Genomic DNA, 16,297 nt, shown 5'->3' with positions numbered 1-16,297 from the left:
GCAATTTAACACTGATATGTGTAAATGTCCACAGAGTGCACATTCCACAGTGGATGTGGACAATTTTGTGTCAGATACAAGATATTGTTATAAGCTACGGGTGGATCAAATTGGAGGCTAATCGGAGTCGTTTTGAATTTTTTATAAATTTTGGAAAATTGCTTAATGATGACAGATAGGAAAATTTGAGATTGTGTGACCTTGCTGTGACCTTGAACTTTGGCCTGCTTGGCCCAAAAGTTAATGGGTTGGTCCCAGAGCATAGGCCTATCTGTGGGTACAATTTGGTAAAGATGGTTGGAATAGTTTTCCTGTAAAGTTGCTAACAAACAAACACACACACACACAAAGTGATCACAATACCTCCTGGCAGAGGTGATGAAGAAAACGGACTTTTTCAGCAAAGATATCATTAACTGAACATAAAAACTAGTGTCGTAAACCACTGTTGTTCGTCTTCATGGATTTTACCAGTGAATCAATGCTTGTCAATAAGATTTGGTTTTGTTTTCTTGCCCTTTTTTTTCCCCAATAGAGTTCAGTTTGTGGTTTATTTTGTTAATGTTGCTTATTATTTTGATTTCTTATTCATTTTTGTTTATTTTATTATTTACTATAGTGCCGGATGTTTCTAATGGTTTTTGCTGCTTTTTGTCATGGAGTCAGAGGTCACACTAAATACTGACTTTAACCTTTAACCCATATAGTTTTGTTTTTTGTGTGTGTCTTTTAAGGCTGCGCACAGATTTCCTGTATTTTCTTGTTGTATCTGAAGAAAAGAGACTGAGAAATAAATATGCATGTTCATGTCAACGCTGCGAAAACAACTGATCTAAAGGATGACTAAAACTTTGGCACAGTAGTGTACATATGTGTATGAAAGAGGATTAGGGCCACTGAGGAAAATAAATAAATTTAAGATCTAATATAGTTTATTATTATTATTATTATTATTAATTATTATTATTATTATTATTATGAGAAAAAAGTCAGAATTCTAACTGTTTAAATATTTTTAATTGTATTATTAAAAAGTCAGAATTCTGAGAACAAAATCAGAATTCTGACTTTTTTCTCCAAATTCTGACTTTTTTTCTTCGAATTCTGATTTTATTCTCAGTCCTGACTTTTTTGTCAGAACAATAATGAAAAAATATATTTCAAACAGTCAGAATTCTGACAAAAAAGTCTGAATTCTGAGTTTTTTCTCCGAATTCTGAATTTTTTCTCAGAATTCTGACTTTAATCTCAGAATTCTGACTTTTTTCCCTCAGAATTCTGACTTTAATCTCAGGATTCTTAATTTTTTTTGAAATATTTTTTATTATTGAGCTGTGATTTAAGTCAGAATTCTGAGAAAAAAGTCAGAATTCAGACTTTTTTTTCTCAGAATTCAGACTTTTTTTCTCATAATAATAATTTTTTTAAAAATATATTGGACCTTAATTTAACTTTGTTTTTTCCAGTGGCCCTAATCCTCTTCCTTATATGTGTGTATATATATATTTTTGGGTTTTTTTTGTAGTGTTGATCATCTCTTTCCTGCTACTTTCTGTATCCTTTGACGGAGCAGCTGTAACCCACACCAGTTTCCTCTGGTATTAATAACGTCTAGTGTTTGTAATTAATATTATATACTGTGGTAAATCATAACCTTGTGTTCTTGGACCGTAACCACGGTGAACACCCGTCTGACTGATGACGCCTGCAGGACTCTGTGGCTGTGTTAATGTTCCACTGGCTGTGGCTGCAGATAGAACAGGGCTGCGTGGGGTGGGCGGAGCTAACTGATATGTGTCTGATGGAGCGCAGAAGGATGAGCTGCTCTCATATGAATGTTAAACACTGGCTTCATTGTCCTTCTGTCACCGCCGTGTAGATGGGATGAAGTAGTGTCGTGGAAATAGTGGACAGATGTGTGGAAGGGTGGTTCAAAGAGTCTGTGGGGACGGAGACACAAAGCATCTGAGACGCCGTCCTCAACGCCTGAATAAATCCATCCATCACATTTCCTTATGCCAACAGCCTTTACACAAACTCTATTTCCCTAAGTGCAGTAATTGACCCAGACTGGACTGGACTGGACTGGACTGGACTGGGTCCCATGGTTCTGAGCTGGGCAGCACCGTCTGCGTTTGGCATCAGGTCCTCTGGGCTTCATATTTCTGCTTATACTCTTATATTTTCTGACTTTTAAACCTGTGCATGCTCCACAGATAATACAGACACAAAAACAGACGATGGATTATCTGTGGAACGTCAAACTCCTGTCAGTTCAGGTTCCACATCCACACCAGTAGGATCTGAACTGGGTCAGAACCAGGAAAAGCACAACAGAATATCACATAAATAATGATAAACTTTTAGAGTGAAAAAAGTTAAATTACATTAAATAACCTCTATATCTGCAAACTATCCTTTAAAAAACGTATATATACTGTGTGTACCACTATATACTATATACAGGGTCCTGCAGGGTCTTAAAAAGTCTTAAAAGTCTTGAATTTCCAAATCTGCATTGAATCCCTGAAACTCTTTAAAGGTATTAAATCTGATCTGGTCGGTCTTCAGTTCTGTTTCCATAAACCTGTTCTCTGTGTTGTGTTTAAATGTGTTTAAATGTGTTTACATGTGTCTGTTAAATGTCCAAACTGTAAAGACAGTAACATTAGTCAACTCAGTTCCACCCGTTCAAACCCAACAATTTACATTGAAATTAGGAACAAATTATCTTTAACTTTTTAGCCCCCGCTGAGAAATGACTCTGAACAGTGGGAATCAAAGTGTTGGAGTAAATAAATACTAAAATAAATAACAAAATAAAAGTCTTAAATTTAACTTGTAGAAACCTGGTGGAACCCTGTATATACTATACTTCTGTATATTATTAAATATATACTATAGTACAATATAATATATACTATACTTCTATATGCTGTTACATGTATACTACACTACTATATATGATATGCTATACTATATACCATTAACTCTATATCATACTATAATTTTCTCTATATTCAACCATTTTGAAGTGATTTATCACCATTTATTATAATATTTTTCTCTGTATTTTTCAATGTAAATCATGTATTTTCCTATATTTAATTCATTGATAATGTAGATGTTCATGAAAACTCAAAGGTTATTATATCAGAAACAGAAAAAAACTGGGAAAAAGTGTCTTTTTCAGTCCAATATATCATTAACTGAACATAAACCCAGTGTGTCCATCCACTGTCATTGATCCAACTCCATCTGAATATGATTTAAAGCTGAGAAACTCTATTTTACACCAGTTATTTCCATGTATTCTTAGTTTTAGTGGATCCACAGGCATTAAACAGTTCCATCAGTAGGTGGGTTTGGTTGTCGGTGGATGTTTGGGTCTTTAAAGGTTAACGTCCTTTATTGTTAATCTCTTCTGTGTAGTTTTTCTGCTTTATAAATTCATTTTGTGGGTTGGATTGGACCCTCTGGGGGGCCGGTTTTGGCCCGTGGGTCGTATGTTTGACAGACGGACTGTCCTCTGTCCTGCTGTTCCTCTAATGCTGTTCTAGGAACGGATGTGAAACTGTGATGATTGGTTTTACAGCAGACGAGTGTCCATGAGCGACACCATCGGAGCATCAAGAGCGAGCGCAGAACGTGACTGGGAACGGAGAAAATATGGATTTACCTCAAATATGTTTTCTGGTTTAACAGAAATACATAAAAAATACAGTGTTTTCTGTCACTGCAGTCACTAATGTGTTCCATTAACACTAAAACACATGAGGTTAATTTAATTTCCACTCTGTTTAATATGAGTACATATGTGAATAGTCTTGTTTCCACGCTGTGCACTGACCATGACTCACCTGTTCCTTCATCAGTCTTAATTAAAAATGCGCAAACATTCATAGTCCACAGGCTGATTCCAGCTAAATGAACCACACAGACTGGGACTACATTCACACAGCTGCTCTAATGCACTGTTTGGATTTTTGGCTGAAATCAGAGTTTTTGTGTGTTCCTTCATATTCTACATTAAATGTGACTTCTATCAGTTTTGAGTCTGAACTGAATGTGACCCTGAAGTGACCCACATGCACACGTGTGCGTTTTAGTTGGTAACAGTGTCCAAGCGTCAGTTTCCACCCTACTTATAATACTATGGGGGTATGGGGGTACAGTCCATGCCCCCCCACCCCCCACGAAAGTGAAACTTTAGGCTCATTTATCTTTTCTCTACCTCCTGAAGCTTTGCACACTTTCATTTGGGGGGGGGGTTGTGCTGTCCTATTGTATATGAAGAATAGGTCTAATGTGATGGTGAGGATTTTTTTTGTATGAAATGTTTGGTGTGGCGGCAAACACTGAGTTCTGATTCTGGCTCTGGTTCAGGTTGTGGTTCTGGTTCTTATTCTGATTCTGGTTCTGATTGCGATTCTGATTCTGCTTCTTATTCTGATTCTGATTCTAGTTCTGGTTCTAATTGCCTGATGCTCACCTGTTCTGGGGTGGTTCCTTTTCACATCATTGCCATGGGTTTTACTGATGAATCAAGGTTGTAGAAGATCATGGTGTTTCCACGGTAACTATGGAGCCTCTGAATGTCCAAATATGGTCATATCTGATGACCATGAAAAGATGAAGAATTGTATTTGACACCAATTATTGACACGTATTGATAGGATTAGTGGATCGACAGGAATTAAACAGTTTAGATCAGTAGATGGTTTAGGTTAAAGGTGGACGTTTGGGTCTTTAAGGATTAAAGGTGGACGTTTGGGTCTTTAAGGTTAAAGGTGGACGTTTGGGTGTTTAAGGGTTAAAGGTGGACGTTTGGGTCTTTAAGGGTTAAAGGTTAATGTTTGGGTCTTTAAGGGTTAAAGGTGGACCTTTGGGTCTTTAAGGGTTAAAGGTGGACCTTTGGGTCTTTAAGGGTTAACTGAACCTCGTCTTCTCAGTTTCAGAGTCGACTGAACTTCTCTCACATCATTTTAATGTTTAATTGCAGCGGCTGACTGACTCTGAAACTCTGTGATCTTTACGTCTGGGTGTTGATTCTGGCTTCACTTAAGTGTTTTTCTGCTGCTTTGAGGTGAGAATGTTTTTGTCTTTGTTCCTTTGAGAGTCTGTTCTCAGCTGAAGGTGTGATTCTAAGAACCTTACATCGCAAGAAAGGAATAAAGAAATGGGCCTCACCGACGGAAACGCACGCCTCCCCCCCCTCCCGACAGTAGAGGACAAAGGAGGATGTTTGTCAGTCATTGTCCCTCTTGGCACTTTTGCGGTGAAACAGATCCAGAAATGTGATGGAAAAGGCAGGAGCATCATTAATCCTGGAGGTGATCATTTCAGCCTGACTCTGCCTAATGCATCTCAAACTTGGCAGCTTTTATTCTGTCACCGATGCACGAACCCAGAGCTGCTTTAAACGCTGAAAAAAACATCAGCTGATATACATAACAGGCAAAGAAGACGCTGAAAGGAGGAAAAAGTAAATGAGTCCAAGCATCTGTTGACTTTAGTTTGAGTTAATGCATTATTTGATCTCATCAGACGCCCACAGACAGCGACAGGAGAAGAATCTGCACTGAGACCGTTTAGAAGAGTCGGCCTTGGTCCTGTTCAGCCGTTAAAGGCTCTTTTACGCCCGACCTTAAAGACGCAGTGTTCTGTCCGTCCTCTGCCTGCATTCTGTACATAATTCTGTCCGTTTTCTGGGAGTTTGCAGATGCGAACCCAGACAGAAAATATGGAGCAGTACCACCGGGAACCACAGGGGGCAGTGTTGAGATTTGAACAAAATAATTTCCATAAATAGTGGAACTTTTTAAAGACCGTCTGTGTGAGTTAGTGAAAAAACTACACGGAAAAAAATTGGGGGTGTTATTTACGTCAGAGAACTTAGGAAAGTATTCTCACGTAGAATTGTAAGTAAATTCTAAAAGGGTGATCATTAAGTAAACTTTCCTTGTGGATTTACGTTTATTTTACTAACAAACCTCAGGGAATTTACTGATGATTATTAATATAGTCATTGAACTTTGACTTTCTCCTTCTTTGTAAGTTTGACTCAGACTCTGACAGCTTCAAACTGAAAAATGCTAATGCCCCTAAAACTAATGGCTATTCAAGTTAATTTTTTAATACTGCAACATTTTGGTAGATGGAAGTTATAGGAGAGTGAACATTATTCGCACTTCTTAGGTTCCAATACCCCACACACTTATGAAAAGGCAGTGGTTTTTACTGTCATTAAACTACACATGTATCAAACAGCCCAGACTGTGACAGCAGCACAGACTGTTCAGTCATGGTGTCAAACACAAAAAACAACAAAAAGTCTTTTTTTTTCAGTGTACCGACATATTTACGACAACTACCCTCTTGAATATTAACATTATAACAATAATAATAATAATATATAATAATGGAGGGCAACACGGTGGTGCAGTGGTTAGCACTCATGCCTCACAGCAAGAGGGTCCTGGGTTCAATTCCAACACCAGTCAATGGGGGTGGGACCTTTCTGTGAGGAGTTTGCGTGTTCTCCTTGTGTCTGCGTGGGTTCTCTCCGGGTACTCTGGCTCCTCCCACCATCCAAAGACATGCACTGATAGGTTAACTGGTTAATCTAAATTGCCCATAGGTGTGAATGTGAGAGTGATTGATTGTCTCTATATGTTCAGCCCTGCGATGAACTGGCGAAATGTCCAGGGTGTACCCCGCCTTCGCCCCTATGTAGCTGGGATAGGCTCCAAGCGACCCCCGTGACCCTAGTGAGGATAAAGCGGGTTCAGAGAATGAATGAATATAATAATGGATTAGATTTATTTAGCGCTTTTCTATGAACGCATACTCAAAGCGTGTACAGTGGATCCATTATTCATTCACTCTCACATCCTCCCTCTGGTGGTGGTAAACTACATCTGTATCCACAGCTGTCCTGGGGCAGACTGACGGAAGCGTGGCTGCCGGTCTGCGCCTACGGCCCCTCCCACCACCACCGAACATTCATACACATTCATACACCAGTGTGAGTCGCAGCACTGGAGGCAAGGAGGGTGAAGTGTCTTGCCCAAGGACACAACAGCACATGGACAGAGCAGGAGTCAAACCGCCAACCCTTTGGTTATTGGACGACCCATTCTACCATCTGAGCCATGGCCGCCCCAAACATTAATAAAACCTTCTCTGCCGTCGCCATGTTTATTATTACTGATTTTCTTTTTCTTCTTCTCAAAAAACTTTACTTCATGAAACAAATAGTTTCCATGTGAAACTGCATGAAAAGGTACTTTAGGTGCTATAATTGTCTAAGTTTTCTCAGGGGAGGCCCCCCCCCCCCCCCCCCCCCCCCAAACCCCCCTTTACATGATGTGTATTCATTCATTCATTCATTCATTATCAGAACCTGCTTTATCCTCACTAGGGTCACGGGGGTCGCTTGGAGTCTATCCCAGCTACATAGGGGCGAAGGCGGGGTACACCCTGGACATGTCCCCAGTTCATCACAGGGCTGAACATATAGAGACAAACAGTCACTCTCACAATCACACCTATGGGCAATTTAGATTAACCAATTAACCTATCAGTGCATGTCTTTGGATGGTGGGAGGAAGCCGGAGTACCAGGAGAGAACCCACGCAGACACGAGGAGAACATGCAAACTCCACACAGAAAGGTCCCACCCCCCATCGACTGGTGTTGGAATCGAACCCAGGACCTTCTTGTTGGGAGGCACGAGTGCTAACCACTGCACCGCCCAATGTGTATTCAGTGCAAGGTTATTATCGTTAACAAAAACTAACGAAATGACGAAAACTAGAATTGTAAAAACATTTTTGTTAACTGAAATCAATAAAAACTATAATTATAAGAAAAAAACAATAACTAACTGAAACTGTATTGACTAAAAGGTCTTTCCGTTGCAGTTTTGCATGATATATCAATTTCACTACGTCCAATAAACCACCTCTTGCCAGCACAAAAACTTTTCATCGAAAAACAAGAGTTTTGGAAGAATTGTCATTTTTCCTTTAGACAAATTTTTATGCACAAGTTATATTCACGCAATTTGAGGGTCAATGGAAAAGAGACTGTTGGCTCCAATACCAATCTATTAATGTTAGTTCAAGTCCATTTAGTGATTAATGACTTTAACTTTAATGTTCAGCTCAGTTTAAATTCTGTTTGACTATTGTTTAAACAGGGGTCAAAAAGCAGTTGGACTGATTTAGGAAAAAAAAGAGCAAAAACTAAAACTACTGGGACCAAATTCAAATACTTGTGGCTAATTTTATTCTGTTTTTTAAATTCCATTTTAGTCATTTTTTTGCATATTTTTTCATGTTATTTATTATTTTATAAATATTTTATTTGCTTATGTTCATTTTGTTGCTTACTTTGTTTATTTTTCTACATTTTGTTTATTTTATTTTTTTCTTCTTTTTCTTCTTTCTTTTGTTCAGTTTGTGTCTTATTTTGATCATGTTACTTATTTTGTTGTCTTATTCATTTTCATTCATTTTATTGATCATTTTGCCTGTTTTTGTTCATTTTCTTCTCTGTTTTTGTCTAACTGCTTCATGGAGTTCAACCAGGTGTCAAAAAGCAGTTGGACTTATTCAGAAAAAAAAAAAAAAAAAGAGCCAAAACTAAAACTGCTGGAACCAAATTCAAATCCTTGTTGTTCTTCAGTGTGTTCTAGTTCAGTTCATGTTCAACATCTTAAATCTCTTATTGATTATTATCTGAATTCCATTATGATATTAGTCCTTACTGTTTTTATCCCAGACCCTGTTAGAAAAGAAAAACCTGAATCCAACATGTCCACATACTTTTGTCCACATACTGGATGACTGAGGATAACGATCAGTAACATTTTGTGGTTAGAATCACTGCTCTTACTCGTCTCAGTGTCCAAAGCATCATGGGAATCTGTTTCCTCGTATCTCAGACGGGTCTTTGGTTTGATTCGATGCCAGGAAACGTTCCTCACTCGTGTCTAATGGACCAGCCCCAGCTCCGCGGGGAACCCGGTCGGTGGGAACGCGGTTGTTATTTTCTGTCCGTTGGCCTGAGCCCACGGCGGCGGCTGAGGAGGTGAAGACTGACGGCGAAGAAAAAGGAAGAAAAGCTCCTTTTATAGAAGCCAAGCTCTCATTAGACGTGAGAACACCTTTTGTCAGACGTTCCCATTTGGTAGGAAATAGGATTTTTTTTTTCTGTTTATTTTTGTTTTAACTCATAAAGACCCAAACAGCCACTAGCATCCAAAACCATCTACTGATAAAACATGTTTAATAATCTTCTAACCATTAATCTGATCAATCCATGTCAATAATTGGTGTAAAATACAGTTCTTCATCTTTTTACAGTCATCAGATATGACCATATTTGAACGCTCAGAGGCTCCGTAGTTACCGTGGAAACACTGTCATCTTCTACAACATTGATTCACCAGTAAAACCCATGGAGTTGAATCAATGACAGTGGATGGAAATGAACAAAAATGAATAAAAAATAAGAAATAAAAATAAGAAATAATGTGGGAAAACATAAGTGAAATATTTACTAAATGTAAATAAATAAATAAATAAATAAATAGATAAATAAATAAGCAACGAAATGACGAAAAGGAGCCAAAGTAATTAATAAAATGAACAAAAATTTTAAAAAATGAATCAACAAAATGAGTAACATAAACAAAATAAGCCACAAACTGAATACAATTGAAGAAAAAACAGAAAATGATCAAAAACAAGCATTGATTCACCAGTAAAACCCAGTGGATCAGTGACAGTGGATAAAATGAACAAAAATGAATAAAAAAAAATGTACAAAATAATAAATGATGTGACAAAAAATAAGCAAGTGATTTACTAAATGTAAAAAAAAAGAATAAAATAAGCAACAAGATGAACGAAGAGACCCAAAGTAATTCATAAAATGGACAGAAATTAATAATAAATCAGTAATAAGTAACATTAACAAAATAAGCCACAAACTGAGTTTGACAAATGCCAGTGGATGGACACACTGGGTTTATGTTCAGTTCATGACAGATTGGACTGAAAAAGACACTGTTTATTCAGTTTTTTCTGTTTCTGATATAATAATCCTCAATTTTTCACTGATCTTTTATGAACATCTACATGATCAGTGAATTAAATATAGGAAAATACCTGATTTACATGGAGAAAAAATGTTAGAATAAATGGTGAGAAATCACTTAAGAAAGGTTAAATAGAGGGAAAACTTCATCTGCCACAAACAGCTCTGGGTCTTTAAGGGTTAAAGCAAAGCAGGAGACATTTGGAGACGTCTTGAGAGAAACCACAGTTTAATGTAATTATAGCCATAACACTGAAGACACAGTCAGAAGGCTGGATCTATTTAAACACCCAGAGATGGAGTACAGTACACGTTGTCACATGTTGCATTAAAAGCCCAGGGAGGTTAAATACACAGGAAAAGGCTCTTTTCCCAGCGTCGTACCAAGGATCTGAATTCAGGGGCACTTGTCACAGGAAACCAGATCCATAAAGACACATCAGGACCACTTTAGTCAAACACTCTGAGCACTAGACAGATGTATCATACGACGGAATATTAAGGTCTGATAGGAAAATAAAAATACTGTCACTAGGAAAATAAAGTCGGAAAATATCCAGATAAAACCTATTATTTTATGAGAATAAAATCGAATACAAAAAGAGGCATAATTTTACGAGAGTGAAGTTGTAGTATTATGAGAGTAATGTCGACATATTTCCAGAATAAAGCCATAATGTTACGAGAATAATGTTTAATATTTAAAAACAGGCGGGAAAAATATAATTTACCAGACTAAAGTCGTAAAATATCCAGATAAAACCCATACTTTTATGAGAATAAAGTCGAATACAAAAAGAGGCATAATTTTACGAAAATGAAGTCGTAATATTATGAGAATGTCATCATATTTCCAGAATAAAGCCATAATGTTATGAGAATAACGTAATTTAAAAACAGGCGCAAAAATATCCTAATTTACCAGAATACAGTCGTACCCACTGGTCCCATAATGTCGAACTGGGACAGTCTGTGAGGTTCTGCTTTCATTTGGGGTTTACGCACAAAGGCCAAATACTGAGTCTATTAGCCCCGCCCACCATCAACACATTAGCATTAGTGGAAGGACTTTGAAGACAGTTCGCACACGTTTGGGTTTGTTTCGTTGTAAGAACCGAGCAGACTTGGAGTAAATTACCTCTTTAGTGGAGGTGGAACTGACTGGAACTGTTCGACTGAAGGACTAGCGCTGTAACCGGAAACTCTGTCATCAATAAGGCTTAAATTATGACTTTTTATCGCACTATTGCAAATTTATTTCCAAAATAGTGTGACTATCATGTATGGGATGATGATGATCACAAAAAGGCTCATTTGAAGTCTGGAAATGTGAGACTGTGCCGCTTTTCCAAACATGGTTGACAGACCTGACCTCGGTGCTTTACATGGAGAAGATCAGATCCAACAGGAGGAAGAATCTGAAACATTCTATAAGACGTGTCAGCCTTTTTGGACCATATGGCTCAAACCAATGAAGACCTGGGCCAGGGAAGTGGTCCAGAACATGCCACTCACCTCTGGGGTTTTTGTGGGAATTTATGTGGAATCCAGACAGTTTACTAGTGATGCAATATCATACACCTTATCATCTTGAGTTGTACGCCCTATTTTACTTTACTAAAAAAATTTTCTCTTTTTCTCTTTCTTTCTTTTTCTTATATTTATGTTTTTTTTCCTTTGTATTTCTGTAAGCTACTTGGCTGTTTTGAAAAACAATAAAAATATTGAACACAAAATAGTACGACTTTAATCTCATAAAAGAACGACATTATCTTTGTTAAATTATGACCTTTTTTAAACTACGACTTTATTCTCAAAATGTTGCGATTTTATTCCGGTAGTGACAGATGTTTTTATTTTTCCGTCGCAGTATCAAACACAGGTACGAATAAATAAAACCTAAACACACGCGAATGCTTTCATTTCTAAAACTAAAAGCACCGTATTCTCCTCTGAAACCACCATAAATATCTGAACATTCATCTGTACTGAAAAACAATAAAAAATATTGAACACAAAATAATACAACTTTAATCTCATAAAAGTACATTGTTTTTGTTAAATTATGAGTTTTTAAACTACGACTTTATTTTTTAAAATATTACGACTTTAATCTCATAAAAGTACGACATTATTTCTGATATATTATGAGTTTTTTTTAAACTACGACTTTATTCTCAAAATATTGCGACTTTGTTCTCGTAGTGACACGTTTTTATTTTTCCCATGTGGCGCTAACATGCCGTCACAGTATCAAACACAGGTACGAATAAATAAAACCTAAACACACAAATTCTTTCATTACTAAAACTAAAAGCACCGTATTCTCCTCTGAAACTACCATAAACGTCTGAACATTCATCTGTCCTTTTGTTCTTGTGCTCCTCGTATGGACGTTCTCAAACCTTTTCCGATCCGACGGTGGAACGTTCTCGTCCGTGTGTTCGGATGTGTCAGATCTGTCGCAGACGTGTCAGATCTGTGGTAGATGTGTGGCAGCGTCGTCTCTACAGTCTCCGTTTTAACGAGCAGAGGTTTCAGCTTCACCTCACACTGCCCCCCCCCCCACTGTGTCCTCCTCCTGGGTGGGAGTCAGTGTTAATAAATCCCATCAGCCACTGCTCCCAAACCTGTGATCCTCTGGTTGTAAAAAGTGTGAAAGTCAAATGCGAAAAATCCACAAAAAACACAAACGTAGAGTATTAGTGAGGAGTCCGTGTCCGATGGTTTACTTTCAGTTTGTGGAGGTAAGACTGCTCTGTGGACGTTGGCACATGACATTTATATATTTATATATTTATATGAACAGCGTTGTAGTTTCCATTGAATCTTCTATTAGAGCGGGGGGGGTCAAACATGCGGTCCAAGGGCCAAAACCGGCCAACAAAGGGTCCGATTCGGCCTATGGGGTGAATTTCCAAAGTGCAAAAACTACACAGAAGATAAAAAACTCATTTAGTTCAGGTTCCACATAGACTCCAGTAAAACAGATCAATAATAGCATATAAACCTCTAAATGCACAGAGCTGTAAGAAAATATCAGTTCTGCAATATATCGCGATATTTAATTTCACAATACTGTATCGATATTAAAAAGTACCGTATGGATATTTTTAGGTATTTATTCAAATGCAGATATGGTGGAGGTTCATTTTTGTTTTTTGTTTTTGTTGTTTATATTTTATTTATTATTATTTAACACTGTTTTATTAAATGATGGTTATTTGAAGCATCCTAAAAGCACTTTTTACTGTCTGAGAGGCAAATGTTCCTTCCTTTGTTGGATTGAACTAAAACACTGTTCTGATGTTAGTTCTGAACTAACAGAATATGAACATTTGAACAGCATCTGAAACTGTACTGTCTGTCAAACAGAATTTAACTTTTAAGTTTTTACAGAGGAACATTTTGTGCAGCATTAGATCCTGTTGTGATCAAATAAAAGTCTGTTAAAATTTTTCGCGCATATCTCTGGTGTAAATCCATTCTGCCAGGATTTTTTTTTTATTAAACAAAAAAAGCTAAAAAAAAAAAAAAATGGCCTTTTTAACAGTGTCGTGATATATTGTGACATATTGTATTGTGATCCTAGTATTGTGATTTATATCGTATTGCCAGATTTTTGTCAAAACACAGCCCTATAAATGCATACATCCTCCTGAGACCCAGCCATGCATTTTTGTCCTCTGTAGGGGACAAGAGTTTCACAGATTTACTGACAAAAACTAAACAAAAACATTGTCCACTGGAAAGGACATTCCATAAAAATTGTAAACATGCATCTGAAAAAAAACGTTGCATCATGTTGTTTCCAATAAAGGCAGTAATTGAATGTAAAAAAAAAAAGGCCAAACTTGTACCTTTCTGGATCTCAGGATGATATAATACATACATATTGTCGGGCAGAAACCCCCTAAGTCCACTTTTGGTCCTTTTTTTTCTGTAATTAAACGTTTCTATTGGTCAGTCTTCACATTTGCCTGACGGTTTTAAAAATATTTAAAGTGTTGAAAACGCTTTGTGGCTACATCCATTAACTCCATTCATTTCCAGTTTCCTGAAAAATAACCGTTTTGGACATATGAGGTTACAACGATATGACAACTCCAAACGTTTCTTTGTTTTAGTGCAAAAGAAGTAAAATTACATGAAAATATTTAACAAACTAACCTGAACATATATGAACAACCTGAATGTTCTTAAGAAAATTAAGTAATTGTACTAATATTCTGTCTGTTATCCACTGTATGGAAGAGGATTAGGGCCACTGGAAAAAAAATTGAGGTCCAATATATTTTTTTTAAATTATTTTTCTTAGAAAAAAGTTAGAATTCTGTGATTAAAGTCAGAAATCTGAGTCGGAATTCTGACTTTTTATCTCAGAATTCTGACTTTTTTTCTCCAAATTCTGACTTTCTTCTCCAAATTCTGACTTTTTTCTCTGAATTCTGACTTTTTTTCCCTCAGAATTTAGACTTTTTTTCTCCGAATTCTGACTTTAATCTCAGAATTCTGACTTTTTCTCTCAGAATTTTGACTTTTTTTCTCAGAATACTGACTTTAATCTCAGAATTCTGACATTTTAAATATTAACATTTTCACCACATAATTTTACTTTATTCTTTATTTTTTAATTATTTTGTTCTTTATTTTTTTATTTAGGTTTTATCTATTCTTATGTATTTTTATTATTTCTTTCTTCTTTCTTTTTATTTATTTATTCATTTATTTATTTATTTTACAGTTCTATGTCTTTTAATCTATTCTTGTATTTTACTCTGTTATTTTGTTTTTTATTTATCCTTCTGTACAGCACTTTGGTCCACTGTGGTTGTTTTAAAGTGCTTTACAAATAAAGTTGGATTGGATTTATTGCATTAAAACAAATAGAAAATTCGGAGTTGTCATTATGCTAATCCATTACTGGTCTTCTTGACCCATTTGAGATGAAATTGGACTGACTGTGGAACCTGAACTAACCCTGTTTTTGAGTGTTTTCAAGGATGCACAACAAGCATCGAGTCCAACAGCACAACACGATTTGGAAAAATAGCACAGCAGCCAAATATGGAACAAAGCTCTGACAGCCAAAAGCAAATATCAGATTTAGTCTGTAATATTTACAGCCACGTCTGTTCAAATACGGTCATGCAGAGTCCAATGACGATGGTTTAATTTTATACATGTGCAACCGTTCCTGTTCATACTGCAGGTTTATTTCAGCTCAGCTCTGGATTTTACTGGAAATAGTCGACAAATTAAAAGGAGTTTGATTTCATATTTAACCCATAAAGACCCAAACATCCAAAACCAACTACTGATCTAAACTGTTTAATACCTGTTGATCCACTAATCCTATCAATACATGTCAATAATTTGTGTCAAATACTACGCTTCATCTTTTCATGGTCATCAGATATGACCATATTTGGACGTTCAGAGGCTCTGCAGTTACCGTGGAAACACCGTCATCTTCTACAACACTGATTCACCAGTAAAACCCATGGAGTTGAATCAATGACAGTGGATGGAAATGAACAAAAATGAATAAAAAAAAGCCTCCAAAATAATAAATGATGTGGAAAAAATATGGAAAAAAATTGACAAAAAAGAATAAAATAAGCAACAAAATTAACGAAAACAGCCAAAGTGATCAATAAAATGAACAAAAATTTATAATAAATCAACAAAATAAGCCACAAACTGAACAACAACAAATAATATTAAAAATACAATGTAAAATTAAACCAAATAAAGAAAATGCGATTGTAAAACCCATGGAGTTGGATCAATGACCATGGATGGAAACACTGGGTTTATGTTCAGTTATTGATGGATTGGACTGAACGTGACACTGTTTATTCAGTTTTCTCTGTTTTGATATAATAACAATTGAATTTGAAAGCTTTGGGGAGCCTCAGGGTTCTATTCTGGGTCCTGTTTTCTTTGTATATACTTCCAATGGGTTCCATTTTTACAAAGAACATCCACTTTTTTTCTTTTGCAGATGATGTACTAATCTATTTACCCCTTGAAGTGAATAATAAAACCTCTGTGCAGGTCCAACTGGAATATCTGCAGGATGTAAACCAGTCAAACCCATGGAGTTGGATCAATGACAGTGGATGGACACTGGGTTTATGTTCAGTTAATGAAATCTTTTGCATAAAAAGTGACAAATACAAAAATA

General features: G+C 36.5%; 1 protein-coding gene across 1 annotated transcript in view; it reads left to right on the top strand.

Moving 5' to 3' along the window:
- Window positions 1-16,297, top strand: part of LOC115435301 (myelin basic protein-like) — a 250,896-nt gene that overhangs the window by 115,228 nt on the left and 119,371 nt on the right. The gene's annotated exons all lie outside the window — the stretch shown is intronic.

Source organism: Sphaeramia orbicularis, chromosome 16 (assembly GCF_902148855.1).
Source record: "Sphaeramia orbicularis chromosome 16, fSphaOr1.1, whole genome shotgun sequence".
Taxonomy (NCBI): domain Eukaryota; kingdom Metazoa; phylum Chordata; class Actinopteri; order Kurtiformes; family Apogonidae; genus Sphaeramia; species Sphaeramia orbicularis.
This window is presented reverse-complemented; position numbering and strand designations above follow the sequence as displayed.